Source organism: Austrofundulus limnaeus, unplaced genomic scaffold (assembly GCF_001266775.1).
Source record: "Austrofundulus limnaeus strain Quisiro unplaced genomic scaffold, Austrofundulus_limnaeus-1.0 Scaffold280, whole genome shotgun sequence".
NCBI classification, from domain to species: domain Eukaryota; kingdom Metazoa; phylum Chordata; class Actinopteri; order Cyprinodontiformes; family Rivulidae; genus Austrofundulus; species Austrofundulus limnaeus.
In genome coordinates, this window is record NW_013952682.1 from 489242 (window position 1) to 494641 (window position 5400).

The window sequence follows — 5400 nt, forward strand, 5'->3', positions numbered from 1 at the left end:
CCCCACCACCACTCTGCTTATTGTCCCCAGCCCCACCCTCACAAAGACATGATCTCTCCATTCAGCTGCCAGCTCGTTTCCTGCGCCAATGGAGGGAGTCCACAAAAGACCCCCCGCGTTAGTCTGTGAAAAGSCCGGATGGCCTCTGACACCCGTTCCCAAAGACCCCCAGTCTGTCATTCAGCTTCTGACTGACGAGCACCCACCGTCCAAACTACACCCCAGCTTCTGTCTGTAAATATAATCACACATTGTTCGGTCAACGTTACTGAAAATTCACCCAGAATCATCGCTGCTCATCAGAGGMCTGATGCTGAGGGTGGGGGAGGTGGTGGTGGTGGTGGGGGGGTCTCTGTCCGTCATCTTCCTCCATCCTCCTAACGAAACAGGAACAGATGGTTTGGACATGCTGTACGGTGCCACGTGAGCGTGATTAACTTCAGTGTTTCATGTTTAACTTCAACCACACAATCGTMCCATTCCTCGTCTCACCAGCTGTGTTTCCATTTATCATGAAAACGCGCAAATTAGAATTTCGAAAATAAATTTGCTCAATGGAAACACGTCATTTTCGAAAAAACATGTTTTTCGACAAAATGTTTTTGTGCTAGGATGTAGAGATGTGACGTCCGTGAATGATCCAAATCTTTTGAACGGCTCTTTACAACAAATGATAGGAGCCGAATCGCAGGCAGTAACGAGACATTTGTAGTTTTATTTCTTTCATTCCTCATGTAATCTTTAGTTTTTCATACTTAAATTGCTCCCACTTTGCTTTTTCGTAGAAAATAGTGAAGAAATTTATAGTTATTACAGATTAATACTGATGTTAGAAGCACAACACTAGATTATCAGGGTTTCATTATTTTATAATACTTGTATAATGTTTGATCTATTATGTGTTAATTGATATAGAGTAGTTACATGTCCGAATCATAAACAACACATAAGTGAACCGTTATGATAACATGAGGTTGAGATTTTTGGATGAATGCCTGTGATTCAGCCGTAGGTCAGTAGGGGGCGAACTCAGCCATTGAAGAATCGTATAAAAGATGTACTTCCTGGCCGGTGTGGTTTTCCTTGTCAGCCCGGTGACAATTAAAACTCACTCAGGTCCAGAATTCTGGTGTCGTATGATTTTATTCTGTCCACAAATCATTTTATTTAACAATTGTGTTTTCATCTTGACTTCAGTCGTATTGAACACGTATTTTTCTTACAGTTTTGGTGACCCCGACGTTAGGCTGACGGTCAAATCGACAGCGGGGCTGTGTTGAGGCTGCGGCTGAATACGCCCGTCGTGGGAGACGCCGTATCGACGCACGTCCTAAGGCGCCAATAAACAGGTGAGCAAAATCTTGTTAACGTAACGGGACTGTGCGGCGATCGGTGTTTCTGCGTGATGACCTGTGTGTCGGAGCGTTGAAACAGACCCGCTAATTGTTAGCTAGCATCTGTGTTAGCGTTGCTACGCTATGCCTGTGAACCAGCGTAGCAACGATAGCTTGTTAGCTTGTTAGCTTGTCGGTCAGCGTAGACAAAACAAAACGTGGCTAATGTGAACGGTAAACGACGGTTTTTAAGCGTTTGAACATATCAGTCTGTGGGGGTTTAAGGTCATACAATAAATGGGGCCCTTTTTAGGTAGTGACAATATTTCTTAGGCCGTTTTAAGCGCGTTTCTGAAAATCCCGTGGTGAGCTTTCTGTAAAGCTATAAATTCTGGTGTTGTATGATTTTATTCTGTCCACAAATCATTTTATTTATCAATTGTGTTTTCATCTTGACTTCAGTCGTATTGAAAACGTATTTTTCTTACAATAGGATGAGTTGTGGAGTACAGAAGCTGGGGGACGGGGGGTTTCCGCTTAACAAACACATGGCTCCACCCACGTGACGGGACGATGTCATTACGTACGGCTATGTGATGACGTATTTCTCTACGTGATGACGTAACACGTTAAAATCGAACGGCTCTATGAAACAAACGGCTCCCCAAGATCCGGATCCCTTCAGAGAGCCGTTTATCCCATCTCTACCAGGATGAGTTGGTTTTCAGCCATATTGAAATTGGTGTTTTTCACAAAAATGCAATGGAAACACTTTTTTTTGCATCACAGGAGTCACATGATCAACAACCGGATGTTTCTCCTGGTGAAAAAGATGACCAAGAAGAAAACAGGAAGTAGTAATAGTAGTAATATCACAGAAGTAGTATAAAATAGTAAACTCACCGACTACAATTTCCCAAAAACACAGCATACGTAGCCACGCCCAAGTAGGGACTTGTCTCTGGAAAGCCTCGATAAAAGACGCCGACGTCTCCTCTGATGATGAGCGCTAGTGTCGTGGTAGCAACATGCTATGAGTTTACATCCATCGCTGCCATGTTTGTAATGACTTATCATGAGAACAAACGTATTCACGTGACTTTAATAACATTTCTTACTTAAAGGAAACACTGCAGTTGTGAAACTGTTTTTCGACATTAACAGAATATCGACAAAGTTTTGCGCACATTTGCAATGGAAACACAACTACTGCTACGGCTAACAAACACTAACTGAGCTCTACCTGGTATTTTCTGCATAGAAACAACGTTTTAACATCTCCTCTTATAAACACTGAAAGGTACTACGTGTACGACTGAGTAAATATGAAATAAATAACACAGAAATACTATTAAAAGTAAAGGTAAGAGTTTTACTCTGATAGCGTGGTGAGTCTTGAATTCTGAACTGTCAAATTCCCGTGTCTAATCAACATGCATTATGGGAGATGTTACTTTAAAGCAGCTTATTTTATGACATTATTACGGGGCAGTTCAACTAAACTGACCACAGTTACTTTGACAGGTAAGTATCCTGATCCATCACCTTTTAAATATATTTGTTTTATTGAGTAATGAATTCAAAGTTTCTCATTGACATAAAAACTAAATGTATTTTTAATTAAGCAAAAATCATGCACAAAGACGTACAATAGGTTACCTTCAGGCCCAGGCCGCCCTTGCAAAACAGATCTTAATGGGATTTGTTGGTTAAATAACTGTAAATTTTTTAAAGGAAGTCTTTTTGGCGGGCCGGATGAAAGTCACCCACAGGCTGCATTTGGCCCGCAGGCCTTGATTTGACACATATTTTAAAGTGATTTTAAAGTATTTCTTCAAATCAAAAAAGTAGGAGAAAACAGCTTTGTATTTAAGAGACTTGACATAAAACACACAATTTTACCTATTTAGTCAGATAATTGTCAGATTTTCTTTCGAATTTTTGAGCTAGTGAAACAGGAAGTGACATCAAAGGGGAACTGTTTTTTTTAAATGAACTGTGTTGTCTTTGTTTTTTGAAAGAATATTTTTTGAACTCTGACTCTTCATCTCTGTGATACGGACTCAAAATAATCTAAAGAAACATCAGATTCGTCTCTACAGTCGGTGTTGTTAGCCACTGTAGCATTATGCTCCAGACATTCCCCTCTGACATCACTTCCTGTTTCTCCACATGTGAATATCTCAACAACTGTTCATTTCAGTTGTGTGAAATTTTTAATTTTAATTTATTTTGTTTTGCAGTAGTCCAAAAACATATTCATATTTATGAGTAAATTTCACGACACAGGCACTTTAAAGTGTGAAAACACTGGTCTGTGGAAACATCTCTGTTGTCAGTGAGCTTTCTGAGCAGCCTCAGATCGTTGAAAGAGGATTTATTTCTGTCCTGACAGACGACCGACACATAAATGAAGAGGAAACCTGTGACTGAACGCTGACAGTTCTGCCTGATTCAGAAAACTTGAAGGTGTAATTACGCCGTGGTCGTATAAAAACTGTTAAGAGTCACGTAAAGTTCTGTGAACCGTTTAAACTTTGAGTCATGTGAAGTGAAGAGGTCTGGCTTTTCTCACTCGTTTTATTAAAATCAGAAAAAGCAGCTCTGCCTCCAAACATCTGAACGTGTTTCCTGACTGAGCCTCACGTTTTTACATCAAACCTTCTAAAGCGAATCATTGGTTTAATAGTTGAAACACTTGGTTTTAAAACAAATCTTGAACCTAATKTTAGTTTCTACCCATCTTCCACCGTCCATCCGTTCTTGTCTTTCCTCCCTTCTTTCTGAGCAGAGGTTCGATTTTCTCTGGTTTTCAGCCTGTGTGTGGCTCCGACCATCATTTCCTCGCTTCTGTTTACTGAACAGTAGAAGCCGCTGGCCGCAGACCGACATGGCTGCAGTTTTAAGCTCCTCCTCCTCGCCACAAATGACTGTTTCAGCAGAAATAATGTGAATATTTTTGATCTGAATTCCTTCCCTGCTGTTTGAGATTTTGTTTTATTCTTCCTCTCTTCTTACAGAACCCTTCCCCCCGTGGACCCTCTGACCTCTGGGAACTGTAAAAATAAAATAAAATAAAATAAAATAAAGGTCACTGTACGTCGACAACACAGACTACAGTGTAAAACTCTTATTAAAAGTCCAGCAGGAACATTTGTCGCTCGCCTCCTTTCATCTGAAAGTTTTATCAGAATCATGAGACGTCAGCTCAGAGGACAGGGGCGAACATAGAGGGCTGGCCAGGGTGGCAAGTACCACCCCAGGTGCCACCCCAGGTACCACCCCAGGTACCACCCCAGGTGTCACCCCCAGGTGCCACCCCCACATGATTGACAAGTGGGAGAGAATCTTGGATTTTTTATTTGCATTTAGATTTTGTTAAAGATTCTTCTATGATACWACTGTACTGTAGAAATATTCAGCTGTGTGTTCAAAAATAGCTGGATCATAGCTCTTTGTAAAATTAGCATTAGCATTAGAGATTATCTTAATTGGGGATTAGCATCATCAGTGGAGGCAGCACTAATATATAAATTAGTTGCACTAACCTTAAAGCACTAACTCAAATATTTAGGTCCCCTAATTCTAAATCACTAACACACTGAAAAAAAATTGCAAAAGCTCATTCTAAAGCACTAAAACTCTAAAAACAATTAGCAAAGGCTCATTCTAAAGCACTAAAACACTATAAAAATAGCAAAGGCTCATTCTAAAGCACTAAAACACTAAAAATTTGCAAAAGTTCATTCTAAAGCACTAAAACACAAAAAAAATAGCAAACGTTCATTCTAAAGCACTAAAACTCTAAAAACAATTGGCAAAAGTTCATTCTAAAGCACTAAAACACTAACAAAATTAGCAAAGGCACATTCTAAAGCACTAAAACACTAACAAAACAACAAAGGCTCATTCTAAAGCACTAAAACACTAACAAAACAACAAAGGCTCATTCTAAAGCACTAAAACACTCAAAAATAGCAAAGGCTCAATCTAAAGCACTAAAACACTCAAAAATTGCAAACGTTCATTCTAAAGCACTAAAACTCTAAAAACAATTAGCAAAGGC